Source organism: Pteropus alecto, unplaced genomic scaffold (assembly GCF_000325575.1).
Source record: "Pteropus alecto unplaced genomic scaffold, ASM32557v1 scaffold276, whole genome shotgun sequence".
In the NCBI taxonomy this organism is placed as follows: Eukaryota; Metazoa; Chordata; class Mammalia; order Chiroptera; family Pteropodidae; genus Pteropus; species Pteropus alecto.
Genome location: NW_006438074.1, coordinates 1,914,417 through 1,930,079, shown reverse-complemented (window position 1 = coordinate 1,930,079; position 15,663 = coordinate 1,914,417). Strand labels below are relative to the sequence as shown.

At 34.2% G+C, this 15,663-nt stretch overlaps 1 pseudogene; it reads right to left on the bottom strand.

Moving 5' to 3' along the window:
• Window positions 1-15,144: 15,144 nt before the first annotated feature.
• Window positions 15,145-15,610, bottom strand: LOC102898019 (annotated as a pseudogene).
• Between the last annotated feature and the right edge of the window lie 53 nt (window positions 15,611-15,663).

The following is a 15,663-nucleotide window of genomic DNA, read 5'->3' as shown; positions in this document are numbered from 1 at the left end:
TGGATATGTGTCATTATATACTCATCTAAACCCACAGAATGCACACCAGGAGTGAACCCTAGTGTAAACTAAGGACTTTGGGTGATGATGATGTGTCCACGTAGGTTTATCAGTTGAAACAAATGTACCGCTCTGGTGGGGACTGTTGGTACAGGGGGAGGCTGTGTGTGCGGCGGACAGGGAGTATATGGGAAATCTCTGTACCTTCTGCTTAATTTTGCTGTGAATCTAAAACCACTCTAAAAATAAAGTCTTAAAAAATTAAAGATGAATGTCTAGGTAAAAGGTGCTCCTTGCAATCCAAGTAACTTAGTGTCTGAATCAACTCCTGTTTACTTCTCACACACTGTCAAATTCTTTATTTTGTAGAAAAGTCACTTAGTTGGCTCTATCCACTAATTTCTTTAGCAGCCTGTACTTTTTTTAAGAGATGCATGTCGTTAACTACACTACTTGCTTGTCACTACGAATACCACCTTTATAGTTACAAAACTCGTGTTTGGAGGCCAGTACTTTTTATTTGTGTGTGTTTTTTATTTGTTTATTTGTTTTTAGTTAAGCTAAAATAGATTTTTCTTTCTCTGTACATCAAGTGATATAGCTGTATAAGAATACTATATAACGTTCTGTTTAGAACAATCATAGTTTGGTTCATGAGGTTAAGAAATGCAATAATATAGAATTTACTAGTCTACCTTCATTGGTTTATGTTACAAACTCATTCCTGGAAAGTTAAGGAAAATATTTTTTTTCTTTTGACTTGTTAGCTGTGATTCATTTTTCCAGAATAACCTAATGAGAAAGAGCTTGAACTATTCTCTGCAGAACAGACTTGCTTGCATTAGGGGGATGTAGTATTGCTCCAAACCAAGTCTTTTGAATCATTTTTCCCTGCTGCTTCTCAAACTACAGTGAAGCTTTGAAAGAAGATGCCTATTGAAAAGTGCTTCACAATCCTGAGGCCCCAGACTGTGCTGCTTCTAAATATATTTGTTCTGTGCTTGTAAAGCGCAGACTAGGCTCCCACTAATTTACAAAAATAAATCCCATTTCCACTGGACTGAGTCTGTGACCTAATTCTGAGAGGGCTACAACCACATCTCTTGGACACCCTTTTTTTCTAGAACCTGAAAGAGAGCCATGCATATGGAATATATTCAGTAATTATTTGTTGAATGTCATCTTAACATTGTTAAATGTTAACATTGTGAAATATTGAATGAATATCTGAGTACCTTGCTGGCTCACTCCTAGACAGATTATCCTCTAGCTCAGTATTTTCAAGTTTCTTTAAATTTGTTCCTTTTGGTGCAATGAAGAAACCAGCATTGTATATTCTGATACAGAGCTAATAACATTATAGAACGTACAGAATTACCAATATATAAGTGTGCCATTTTAATTCTCCTATAACTATTCAAGTGGGTTTTATTTCACAAATATGTACTAGATTTGTTCTGTATAAAACTATTATGCCTGGAAAGAGAGAGTTAAATGAGAGAGAGAGCTTGTCTTTAAAGAAGCTTAGAATTCAGGGTAGGAGACAGAGCGGTAAATAAGTACAAGGTACTGAGTACAAGTGGAAGGAATGGAGTAGGAAGCAGAGAAAATGCGAGTTGTGGAAAGAATTATCCTAAAGCTTTAAATGGGAACATCAGGGTTAGAGCCCAGTTTGTCCTCCCAAGAATGCGGAGCTGTGTGCAGGAAAGCAGGTGGACAGAAGGCACTGCTCCTGAGCCCCAGTGGCATGACTAACAGTCAGAGTGCACCATGCCCCAGTTCAAGGGAGCTGAAAGGTGTCAGAATGATGATACAATCTCCAGACTTGTCATATTCATTTTTCTGAGCATAGGTGTTTTAATTTACCATATTACCTAAGTTTATTTTCCAGAGTCTATTAATAGTTAGTGTAAGGCTTGAAGTTTATGCAAATCATATATTTTTATTGGACAGAAATTAGATTGAAAAATGTGTGGCCTGTAGAAATAAAGATGTGCCATTTTATTTTCTCACTTTTGGGAGTGTCGTGTTATTCTAGAGTTTTATAATGTATTACAGATGACACTGCCCCGCCCCTCAATCTTTACTGTCTTTTAGTGAATGAGATTCGCCATCATTTAGTGTGACCTTTTCGAGAACAGAGCTGCAAAGACTGTTGACCCCTTTTCAATTCAAAATGCACATTAAATTCTTAACAGTACATTCCAGCACTAATATTTTTTTAATTAAACTTTTTAATTTGAAATAATTATCGATCCACAGGTAGTTGTAAAGTAGCAGAGAGGTCCATGTCTTCTCCACCCAGTTTCTCCCAATGGTTACATTACTTAATTATAGTATGATACCAAAACTTAGAATTTTGACATTGTCACAATCTGTGTTTATAGATCTAAGTCATCTTAATTCATGGGGAGTTTTACGTAACCACCATGGCAATCAAAATATAGAACTGTTCCATCATCCCAACGATCTCCCGTGTGCTACTACCTTATCGTAATATCCTCCTCCCTGCCATCCTATACCATCCCCAATCTCTGGCAACCTCTAATTTGCTTTCTATCCCTGTTTTGTCATTTCGAAATGTTTTATGAATAAAATCATACAGTGTCGAACCTTATGAGATTGACATTTTTAATTTAGCATAATGAAATGCCCTGGAGATCCATCCAAATTGTTGTAAGTAGTAATAACTTATCCCTTTTTATTTTTGCATAGTGTTCCATACTATGAATGTAGCACAGTTTGTTTGAGGGGCATTTTGGTTTTTTACAGTTTTAGGCTATTACAAACCAGTCTGCTATGAACAATTGTGTAGAGACTTATGTGGGAACATTAGTTGCATTTCTCTAAGATAAATGGTCAGGAGTACAAATTGCTGAGTCTTGTGGTTAGTGTATGTTTAGTATTTTAAGAAATTGCCAAAATGCTTTTCAGAGTGACTGTACCATTTTACATTCCTACTTGCAATGTATGAGAGATCCAGTGTCTCCATGTCCTTGACAGCTTTTGGTAATGTCACTATTTTTCACTTGAGCTGTTCAAATAGGTATATAATGATATCTCGTGGTGGCCTTAATTTGCCTCTCCCTCATGGCTAGTGATGTGAACATCTTTTCATGTGCTTATTTGTCATCAATATATCCTTTTCAGGGAAATGTCTCTTCTTGTATTTGTTATTTTTTAAGTTGAATTGTTTGTTTTTCTAATGTCGAGTTTTGAGAAGGAATTATATATTCTAAATATGAGTCTTTTGTTGAGTGTTTGCAAAAATTTTCTTGGCAGATATTTTCTTTCAGTCCATAACATGTCTTTTCACCCTCTTAACAATCTTTTGTAAAGCAAAAATATTTAGTTGTGATTGAGTCCAATTTATAGATTTTTTAAATAGATAATGCTTTTGGAATAGTGTCCTCACAAAATTCTAGGTCCTGAAGATTTTCTTCTATCTCTAAAAGTTTTATATTTTTCTATTTTACACTTAAATCTACAGTTACATGAGTTGTTTTACAGGTGTGAGATTTAGGTTGAGATTTAGATTTTTTGCCTATAGATATCCAATTATACCAAAGTCGTTTGTGGAAAATTTTATTCTTCCTCCATTGAATTGTAATTGTATTTGTAAAAAATCAGCTGGCCATAATAATCTATGCCATTTATTTGTCTATTGTTCTTCTAATACCACATGATCTTGATTACTGGAGCTATATAGTAAGTCTTGTATTTAGGAAGAGCAGTTCCTTCTAATATTTTTATTTTCCAAAATTAGTCTTAGCTATTCTAGTTCCTCTGCCTTCACATATGAATTTTAGAATAATCTTGTCTATATCAATAAAAAAATTCTCATTGAGTTTTGATAGAAATTTCATTCAACCTGTATATAAATTTGGGGAGAATTACATCTTTACTATGTTGAATCTCCTAATCCATGACAACAATATATCTCCCCATTTATTTAGAGATATTTTTGATATGTTTAATTAGCATTTTGTAGTTTTCAGCATAGAAGTCTTATATAAGTTTTATCAGAGATATGCATGTATCACCGATAAATATATTTATTTAAATATATGTTTAGTGATCGAAAGTGGTATGGCAGTCTTGATTTGATTTCCACAAGTTTATTGCTATTACATAAAAATATAATTTTGTTTGTATTTTTATCCTGTATTCCATGACCTTGATGAACTACTAGTTCTAGGAGTGTTTTTGTAGTGTTCTTGGGATTTTTTATGTAGACTATCATCATCTGTAAATGGAAACAATTTTACTTCTTCCTTTCTAATCTGTATGCCTTTTGTTCCTTTTCTTGCTTTATTGTACTTGCTAAAACAGTTGATGAGGAAAGAAAGAAGACACTCGATGGTTAATGCCATCTTCAGGAAACAATGAGAAGTATAACTTGGCAAAAACAAAGGATATAGCTAGGTTATAAAACTCTTCAATTAAGTTCCTGTGACAAGTGGAAGAAGGGACTGGTGAGGTGGTTTACATTCACAATGGAAAAAAAAAACCAAATGCCAGAGTAAATGCTAGATTCATATTTAAGAAGAAAATTAAAGAAAGTAATATGATACACTAGATATGGAAGCTATAATCCAACGCTTTACATAGTTTCTTTTTCCTCAAATTGGAAGGTATAACCTATTTTTCACATTTTGAAATTTATTAGAATTTTATTATTATGATAGAGTATATTCTAAGATTTTTAAATAGTCAAATAGCAGAAAGTTATCTTTTTTGGTACTGGTTTTTAAGTTTTTGGTTTTTTAAAAGCAAAAACAAGTATGCTTTGTTATTTTAAATTATTTTTACCTTTTTACTTTTTATTTTCTCATCTTTGTTAGACAATAAGTCTATACATTCTTATAAATTCTCTTTTCCAAGAATTATCAAACCTTTCCGTTATAGGAAAATCTATTAGAGGATATTTGAAGGAGTTCTTCAGACCAAATTAAGGATAAGTGAATAAATGAAATATTTCTAAATAACTTACGAAGACTGACAAATTAGTAAACTTTATTACTCGCTATAAGTAACAGTTGGTACAAGAAAGCTGAAAATAATTGCTACTTTTAGTGTATTTATTAAAGAGATATGTAGTGTGGAAATTTTGTTAAACATGAAAAAAATGTAAGCAAACAATAGAGAACCTGAAAAATGGGATTGTAATGGGTGGTTGAAGCATCTTTCCATTAAACCATATCATGAATACTTCCTTCACATGCAGACTTGCCTCATTTCTTAGGGGATTTTGTTGTCATGACAACAAGTTTTACCAGAGCATTTTCAGCTTCCATAGTTAGAATTACACAAAAAGAGTTTGATACAGTGAACACAGGTGAGCTTTAGTTATTATATTTGGATAAAAGCCCTCTGCTTTATCACAGTCAGATCCTTGAAAATATTAAAAATGTGACATTCCATTCCTTTTCAAAGGAAGGTCATTTTTATTATAAAGTTTTTTCTTCTGAGAAAATAAATTTAAATGGCTCCAAATTTTTCTCAGTTTAAATACTAGTAGATTGAAAGGCAATTTATAATGGGTAAGACATAATGACATCTAATACATGAAAGGACTTTGAAGTTATATTCTATTTCTTGTAGAGATGAATTTTGAAGAGTACTAGTAAGCCAAATACAGTTGAAAGCATAAGTCGAACATGAAAATACTCACATGTATTTCAGAATGTGATGATAATCTGCATTAGGCATATTATTTTATCTTTTTTGAAAATCTCATTAACATAAAAAAAACCCCTCTGGTTTTCCTGTTTGTCATTTGCAAATAATTTCGTGTTCAGTTTGAATGTATACTTCTATAGTATTGTTTTGTAGTTATTAGATTTATTGATAATTATCCTCAAAATAATCAGCATGTAAAGTTTTATCTTAGAATGTTCATAATCATTATTTCTAAATAGATAAGAGATGACAAATCAATTAGGTCGAATATTTTAAAAACCTTTACTATTCAAACTTCTTGAATCATTACAAATCGTTGCTTTATCATAGCAGCTTAAATGAACTCAAATTTTAGTGCTTTTTTCTATCTTCATGTCACTTTAAAAATGCTTTTTCTGACTCCAGATATAAGACTCCATTTACCTTACTAAAAGTATGAATTTTTAGAGGACTTATTTTTATATGATTAATCTAGCTTATCGATTAGATTATCATGTACAATATATAATAAATTGCAGCTAGAACTTGAGGACACTGCCTAGCATAGTGGCTAGAAACTCTCCCCTTGGGATAAGACTTGCTGGTTGTAACCTGAGTGCTAGCACTTAGTAAAATGTAAACTTAGCCAAGAGTTTTTTTTTTTTTTTTTTTTTTTTACCTCTATGCATCTTGTTTCCCCTTATTCGAAATAAGACTAGTGTGACTATTCTAGAGCCTTCAGGAACTTCATCATTCTAAGACGGGACTTTAATTCTCATTATCAAAGATGGTTACTGGAGCCCCACCTATTTCACTTGCATGTGAAGCAGCAGATCTACGGGAAAGAGAGAGGAAGAAAGGTGCCCCATCCTTTTAAGGAGACTTCATAAAAATACTGCACAGCACTTCTGATCACATCTCTTTGGCCAAGACTGTGACAGATCCTACTTAGTTGCAAGAATGACTGGAACATGTTGAGTTTTCTCAGGGTGGCAATATGGCTGGCCAAATAGACTGGGTTACTTTTGCTAAATAGAAACAGAAGAATGGAATTTGGGAGATCATTTTCAATACAAAATCCTAGTAAAATGTTTATGTTCTTGCTTTATACTTAATATTCCAAAGCAGTATGTGAAATAACTGAATGCTTCAGTTAGGAAACTACTTGGTAAAAACCATCCTTTCCCTCAATTTTCAAAGACACATAGCTAATTCACTGAATGGGTTTACAGAGTGGCGCTGAAGAAAAGCAGCTCTTCGCTAATTTAGCTATTAGTCTGCAGGTAAAGTTTTTGCCAATCTCCACTTAAATATCCTCGATTATCAAAAATATTTACTCAGAATCCGTTTGTGAAATACTAACCTTGATTCTGCTAGACCTGCAATAGTGAGTAAGATACTCTCACCACTTTTATTGGAGTGGCGGTGGTTAAAATAATAAGCCATGTTTAAGGCATGATGTGGTACATGCTATAAACAAGCTATCAAGTATGTTTTGAGGAAGGAAAAGTGATCCTGGAATTAGATGAATAGGTTAGAATAGAATAGAATTCCAATGGATATGATATTGAAGGGGTAGCATTGGGCAGAGGTGCAGATAGATGATATATCATGAACAAAGATATGGATGTGGGGAATCATGGCAGAATTTGAGGAAATGGCTTGACCACACTATGCATATATTAGAGAGGAGGACATAAAGCTTAAGGAGGCTATACTAAAGAGGGCCTTCCGTGCCTTACTAAATAACAAATATTTTCTGAATTCATTAAGAAAATGGTAAACCATTGAAGGTACAGGCAAGAGAGTGGCATGATTAAAATTATGTTATAGGATGACAAATTTTACTATAGTATGTAAAGTGAAGTAGAGACAATGAGAAATGGAGGCAAAGAAAATATGTATACTGTTACCCTAGTAGAAATGCACAGATGAAGAGTAAATTGGACTTGGATGAGAGGATCTTGGAGTCAAAAATTTTAGCCTTGGTGGTTTAAATAATGGCATTACTATTCAATAAAATTCAGGAGGAAATAGGTCAAAGAGTGTGTGTATGAATATAAAAAAAATCATTCTTTTGATAAGCTGAATTTTAAAGTATATAAGTGAGGTTATCTGAAAGGTTCTGGAAATGATAATCCAGACTGGGTTTATAGATATTTATAGAGCCAAACTCTGTGGATTCAAATCCTCATTGGCCAATTGCTAATGGTGCCAACATGGACAGGTAGGTTAATTAATCTCATTGTGTCTCAGTTTCATCATGGGCATGACAATAGCATCTGTCTCATTGGTCATTATAAATATAAAATGATAGAATACCAGTCCCTAGTGTGTGGTAAGTAATTTGTGTTAGTCATTATCATAATGGTCATCATCATTATTTGTTAGTTATTCTCGTAGTGATTGTAGAAGCAAGAAGAAAATGAGGAGCTGGCAAAGAGGAAGAAGGACAACAAAGGGAGTGTAATGGCCTAGAGTTCATAGGCAGAGTTCCAAGAAGGCAACTGGTTTCTTGGTTTCATCACCTTCCTAGAGAAGGAAGACGGAGAAAATACCAATAGATTTGGAAAGTAGAAAGTAGGTAGCTGATTCTGTTGGGGAGTAACGACAGAACCCAGACTGCAAGGGGTTAAGAGGTAAGGTGACAGCGAGAAAATAGAAGCAAGGCAATTTATCTTATTTATTCAAAAACAATTGGTACTGAAGGGAAGGAAAAAAATAAAGTTAAGTAGCCTAAGCTGACAACAGAAGAGAGAAAAACAAATTTGAGATTGGTTTATTTGTTTTGGTATGTTATAAAAAGGTAAACACAATATTGAGAAGTTATTTTGGGAGCCTTTTTCAAGACTTTTTAGGAAAACATTTACAAGCGAACCTGGGTGTACACACCGTTAGTTTTGTTTGTTTAATGATTCATAGCTATTTAGATGAAAGACACCAATATTGTTTGCAAATAAAGTTTTGTGGTAAACTTTTGAAGTTTTTATGTGTAAGTTAAATCTTCATTTTTAATAAAAAGTAGATGATAATCTAGCAGTGTTCTGTTTCCACAGTTATTTTTCATTTATCAACCAATAAATGCTTATTCTTTACTCAGTGTAGGCAATGCTGTGTGCGGTGGCAGACACAAAGAAATAAGGGATTTCTTTTTCATTGTGTGCGTGAGACAGTTGGAATCTAGGTAAACACACTTTCTAAAACACTGGAGAAATATATCTGTGTTTTTTTTAAAGCATAATTTGTGTTGCTATTTATTTATTTAGGTAAGAACGTCATATAGTTTGCTTCAAGACTTTATATCAGTGATATTTTATATTTTTGCCTGATTAATTTATTCAAAAAAATGTTAAGAGTGCTACAGACGGATACACTTACACACACTTCAGTAATGCCTCATTTGGAAAATGTCCTATCAGAATAATAGAAATATCTTAAGAATTATATTCTTTTATTTTCCAATAACTATTGTGATTGCCAGTCACTACTAAAAACATTTATAAGTAGATAACACACTAGACTCCATTTTTTAAATATAACTTTCTAATTCTTATTTACCTACAAATAGTTGAAGGCTGAATTACAGAGCTACAAATGTGGATTTATCCTTATTGACTGTCCAGCGGCATGTTGACAAGCAGAAGAGAAGTGTTGTGGTCTTTTCTTTGCAGGTATGACTGATGGTGATTATCATCTATGTGTGAGGCTGTGGCTCAGAGGATCAATACCAAGTGGCAGACCTCACCATACTGTACCCATGTGCCATTGATCTTGGATTTGTGGTTGAAACCATTGTCCACTATCATTTTGCATCAGATGAACTACATCCACACTTTTGTTGTTGAGAGTTTTTGATATCTCTTCTTCAGAATCTGTAGCCTCAACATTTATGCTGAAGAAGTCAAATATTGCAACTAAAACAGTCTGTTGCTAAATATTCCTTACACCTTAATGAGCAGTGAGACCAGTAGGAAAACTGGAGATGCAGGCTTTATTGACAACACAATTGCTCACTGTCACAATTCTCACAGGCTTACTCGAGGCCAAAAAGTAAGGCCATACTCCACCTCTGTCTGCTCAGTTGTACAACCTCTTGACCAATCCTGAGTTCAGAAACAACTGTCAAGTAAACAAAGTTTGTCTTTGGTTCTCCCAGAAGCACCCTTTTCTCTTCATGTCCCCTCTCACCTTCTATCCTAAACCAAAGGTTTAGTTTCCACATAGAAATTCATGTCAATATACAAAAGTGTATGCCTTCTTAACGAAGTGCATCTTTTATATCCCTTCTGAAAACTAAACCAAACAATCAACAAAGCAAATGAAGCAAAACCTATGCTTATTTTGACCAGGCTGTAGTTTTCTACATATATATTTACTTTCCATATATATATTCTACATATATTTGTTGCTATGGCTTGAAAATATATATGAGCTACTTATTCTTAAGCTGGAAGACCTAAGTTTAATTTATCATATCTCTGTGCATCCATATATAGACAGCTGATTATCTTCTCATCCCTTTCCCAGTTATTTTATTCTGTGAATTTCCAGGCAATTTCTTCACTGATGATCTTTGCATGCTTCCAAGTAGTCATTTTAGAAGATACAATTATTAATTTTGTTCTTTCCTCTCCATTTTCACTTGGAACTCATCTACATTAGACCATCAAAATATGTAGAAACATCTTTCTCTTCAAGTCCCTCAATTTCTCTTCAGGATTTTAGGGCGGCAAACTTGTCCTATTTTCTGGACCCTTCATTCTTCTTTCTCCCTTAGTTGAACTCCTACAGTCTGATGACTCACTAGTATCTAGCATAAATCTTGGCTTTTGTAAGAGAGATTTGGGGAGCTCTAGTCTAATGCCCTAAGAGACAGATGGAGATCACTTAAGATTCCTCCTTGACCTGTATCCTAGGTCATGGTCCCAGATCAGGACCCTCCTTGTTTCAACTTTCTCATTCCTTAAACCTGTGTCCTGGACTTGGTCTTCTGCCTTCATTCCTGCCTTGATCTTGGCATTCTCCTCCCAGTGATGTATTCTTGCCCTCAAACTCCAGGCTACTCCAGTGTCTTGCTGTCTGCTGATGAATTTCCCAGTGTCCCATTACCCAAGCTCCAAACCCCATGATGCTCTGTGTCTTTAAGATATACTTATTCATCCAGATGCTCAGGCTGATATCTCATTACCTTTAATTCTTCTTACTCCCTCACTTAACCTATTCAAACAGTTATCACATTCAGTGGATTCTTTTCTCATAATGTTTTGAAGCTGTTCCTAACTTGATCCCATAGCTATTACTCTGATTCAGGCTCATATTGTCTTATTTAAAATATTACAACACAATTGATCTTATTGGCACTGATATTCTCTCACTCCAATTGGTCTGAGTCCATTCCTCTGTGAAAATATCCATGATCTTCACTGAATGTAGTTATTTATCCTTTGCTACCTATCTACCTACTGCCTCTATAAGACTTATACTGTATCATAGTAATAATTGTACATTTGCCTGGTGTTGTTCTAAGAGCTTTACAAATATTAACTCATATGCTTATAACAACCCTATTCTACTTTTATGGGTGAGACAACTGAGGCATAGAGATGTTAAGTCACTTGTCCAAGGTTGCCTCGCTAGTGCAATGACAATCATAATTTGATCTAGGCAGTCTAACTTCAGCACCTCATGTAACCTCTTTAATTAAGATTAATTATTATCTCCTCTTCAAGGACATTTGTAAATAGTCAACAAGTTGTACATAAGGAGGCAGGAATAATCTAGCTTCACTTCTTACTTTTAAGAAACTTTTCGTTTTGAATATAAATGTTATTTAGACAGGTTTGTTTTATACACTTCAATAAAGATGAAGTATCTTTGAATATTACATATTAGTAATTTTTGCATCCAATCTAGGCAAGTTATTATTAAAATATACTTGAAATAATGAGTCTTCAAGAAGAAAAATATAGAATTAAGAATATTAGAGGCAGCAGTGAAATAACAGAGGGCATAGAAAGTAAGCACCTAATTTTATGTATGTTTATTAGGAAGCAGGCAGAAGATATCTGAAGTCAAAGACAAGGAGAGGCAGTAGGAGGGACAGGAGGGGAGGAGCTAAGTGAAGGATCACTTTAGCTTGCTTAGAGGAAAACAATGGGTGATAAACTTTGAACTCTGCATGTGTCCTTTTGGTATGAGGATGCCACTACTATTAATGGGACACTAGCATTGTATAAGGAATTATATGTAATAACATCTACTAAGTTGGCTTAATGTCAAGAGATGGGAAGAAATGAGAGAAATGCAAGAAAATACATAAGGAAAAACATTTCTAAAGGAAAAAAATTTTAAATAACCTCACATTTTCTCTCAAAATAGTCATGTGGATGAATAAATACAAGATTGAAACCTGAACAAAGTTTTAGTTGAATTATTTATCCACATTTGGCCTAAAGGCAGATTAGTATGTGAAACTCTTTTCATTGTTACCAATATAGAAATATTACTCTTAAAAATAGTGACCATTAAAAAATATGCTATATTGTGGGTAGAAAATGCCATTCTCCTTGCTGTGTTTATATCTGTAAATATGATCTTCCTGACATATTATTCACCAAGACTATGCTATTTCACCTTTGGTGACATACTTTTTTACCTCCTATTGATTTTTTTGATTAGTAAAAAAGAGGATTAAGGATGGCTTTTGCTGTAAACATTAAGTCAGTAACCAGGGCTTGGCTGCTGTGAATAATGCTGCCATGAACATCAGGTGCATTTATCTTTATGGATAAATGTTTTCAAATTTTGAGGGTAGATACCCAGAATAGGGATTGCTGGGTCAGAAGGTAATTCTAGTCATATGGTAGTTCTAGTTCCTCTTCTTGAGAAACCTCCACACTGTTGTCCACAGTGGCTGTACCAATTTACATTCCCACAAGTAATATATGAGGGTTCCTTTTCCCCCACAACCTCTCCAACACGGTAGCCAAGATATGGAAATAACCAAAGTGTCCTTCAATAGATGACTGGATAAAGAAGATGAGATACATATATACAATGGAATATTACTCAGCCGTAAGATGAAATACTGCCATTGGCAACAACACGGATGGATTCTTGAGACAGTCATGCTAAGCGAAATAAGTCAAACAGAAAAAGCTGAGAACTACATGATTTCACTCATATGTGGGATATAAAACTGAAAAGAACAAACGAACAAAACAAACAATAATTCATAGACACAGGCAACAGCTTAGTGGTTATCAGAGGGAAAGTGGGGAGAGAGGTAGATAAGGGTAAAGGGGATCTAATATATGGTGACGGAAGGAAATTTGACTTTGGTGAACACACAACGCAATTATACAAATGGTGTGTTATTGAATTGCATACTTGAAACCTAAATAATTTGATTACCCAATGTCACTCAATAAATTTATTAATAAAAATATTAACCAAGACTTGAGACCCTTTCTGAATCTTGGATGGGAGTTAGTAAAGTTCCTTTTTAAGAAGATTTTTATTATCTTTCTGCTTCCTCTACTCACGTGTAAAAGTAGGGAGACTAGAAGCATAGAAGGTGAAAGAGGGGGACAAATACATGAAAGTTTTGCTCTACTTAACTATGACCATGACTTCCATTTGAACTTTGTTTTTTTCCTAGGATCTCACACACTCCTATACATAAATACACATATAAAATGTAAAATGAAATGCTTTTGGATTATCCTAGTAACCATGTTTGTCAGTGAGGCAACCAACAGTGGTTATATTTACAGATTCTCTATCATTAAATAATAAAAACAACAAACACAAACAAAAAATTCCTGAATCCTGCATTTGCTCTATTTATATATCCTTTGTGTGGCAGGCATGCCCAACATTTTATGTGTTTATTCAAGGCTGATAATTAATTTTTAGCAAAAGAAAAATTGTTTTTCAAAGATTAGTTCTTACTAGTTATTAAGTACATATTCTGCTACCAGAAAAAAAGTAAAATACATCAAACTGAGTTGGAGATGAAGGAGATAGAGATAAAAATCACAGATGGCATAAGTCATTTGGATCCCTAGGTATATTTATTCAGCATTCAAGCAAGGGTTTGAATAAGCAGGCTGCTCTTTACCTCTTCCTCCTGGCTTCACAGTATCTTTGAACAACATTGGATGGTCTTCACAAAGCAGCTGTACAAATTGCCCTCAATCCAGAAAGCTGGCTGGGCTTGTAGGGGTGATATCGTTGTTTTTTATTCTTTACACTGAAATGCAATGAGTGAAGATTTTTATTTTAAGAAATCTTAGATTAAATTTTTGATTGATTGGGAGAAGCTATTAAAAGTGATAACTTACTCGTGATATATGCAGAACTGATCACATCTATGCCTCTGAGGACCCTTTCCAAATGGTTCAGTTTTATTACTCTGGAGTGAGTGTCTGACACACTGTGCAAACCATAATCTCGGAACTTGTCTTATTTTAGTCAGTGGTGTGCTTAGAGTATTTGAGCCCTGGGGCAGATCATTTTTTTAAACAACTTCTTTCTCTGTAGGACAAAAATATATATGGTAATAATAATGTTATAATCAGAAATAATCATTATTTTCAGATTTTTTTCAAGGCAAATTTTATTTGATTTTTTCAAGTTACAAAAATATGTGCATGTCAAAAAATATAGTTTAATCCATTATGAGAGTAGTTCCAGCTATTTAAAAGTTATACAGAATTTGGTAAAAACAATGCATATGTGTCTTAAAACATAATTCATGGATAGTGTACAATCACTCAATTCAGTTATTGCTTGTTCTATGCAGCTTCTACTTTAGATTGCGCTCGATAAAGGAAAGGGCAATGTTTGGGCACTCTGATTTTTGTTGCTAAAACTGTGTTTTTTAAAAGCCAATCCAAAATCAGAATAAGCTCACTTCAAATAAAATCTAATGTATAAATTTTGATTAGTACTAAAATATGGAGTGGTCTAAATTTCAAGTCCACCCCCTTGTCTTATTTAATTCTATTTTATTAATATATCAGAAATATAATGTATACATTGGGGCAGGACTATATGAATTAACTAGTTTTCAAATGAAGTGATAAACATTAACTCTGACTTGCAATGTAGAAACAAAGCTGGCCTGAACAGCTTTAAAAAACCTTAAAACAATGAATTCAAGAATGGAATGTTTGAAGTTTAACCAAAAACCGAAACTGTATTTCTTTCTCTTTAGAAGTTGAGACATACAATGAATCCATTTGTTCTTTTGAAGTTTATGGACTCATGAAGATCTGGTGCTCTCTATTTTCATTAAAAGGACAAAAAGTTAGCCACATAACGGCAAACATATTTTAAAACAAATCTATTTGCTCATAATGCCATATGGAAGAACAGTCATAAAATTAATTTCAAATGTTCCACAACGAAATGAATTAGTTCACATTAATTTGTGTTGCCGGAACTAATGAACAAAAAGAAAATGGACTTTTGCCCCCTTTAGCTACTAGCCCAATTTTGAAAATGAAGCGATCACTTGCAATCTTCCACATGGTATTGTTAGACTGAGCAGACAGCAGGAAGTTCAGAGAGAAGTGTTGTTTGTTTCCATCACACTTCACAGTTCCACTGGTCATAACAAGAACTGTCATCTGAGCCTGAGTAACTTGCTCATGAACTGGTTGGCCATCTAATTTATTGACCTGGAATTCACTAGAAGGCAATACATCAAAAAAGTTAGGGCTTCCAGCTCTGTAACAACAGTTCTATTCCACATTAAAGTGGCCAGATACAGCCTGGTCAGTGCCCTTCAGCTCTTGTCCATCATCTCATAGTAAATATTTACAATTTCTCCAGCAGCTCTACATGCCTGACCTACATATGTTTTAAAATCCACCGACATGGCCATCGGGGAGCCCGAAGCAGCCTGTTCAGGCAGTGGTGGCATCATTACGTCCTCATGTGTCTGGTTCCCTCTGCATGTAGCTGGTTCGCAGCTCCTCAAGAAAACGGTCACTC